This window comes from Penaeus vannamei, chromosome 13, assembly GCF_042767895.1.
Source record: "Penaeus vannamei isolate JL-2024 chromosome 13, ASM4276789v1, whole genome shotgun sequence".
NCBI lineage: Eukaryota > Metazoa > Arthropoda > Malacostraca > Decapoda > Penaeidae > Penaeus > Penaeus vannamei.
In genome coordinates, this window is record NC_091561.1 from 394,617 (window position 1) to 395,000 (window position 384).

Genomic DNA, 384 nt, shown 5'->3' on the forward strand with positions numbered 1-384 from the left:
AACACACACGCACACATATACATGAAGACATACAAACACACACGCACACTTATATATACATCCAAACAAGTAATCAATCCTTCTCTTCTTTCTTGATTTCCCATTCTAATAATTTAATTTGATATATAATTCCATTCCCAAAATACTCCTTGGTCGGAACTGTCTCCTTCAATTAAATCCGCTGCTTTATCTACGCACAGAAAAAATCAACAAATATTTTTTTAACAATGGCTCGCATTATGGGGAGTCTCTTCGCTTCCCGGCCTTTCCTTCTCTCGACCTGTTGGGGGCGAAAGCCGAGCCTCGTATTAATTAGCACAGTTCAATACACACGGATTCGATATTAATGTAAAGTCACCTATTACGCACTCTCTCTCTCTCTCT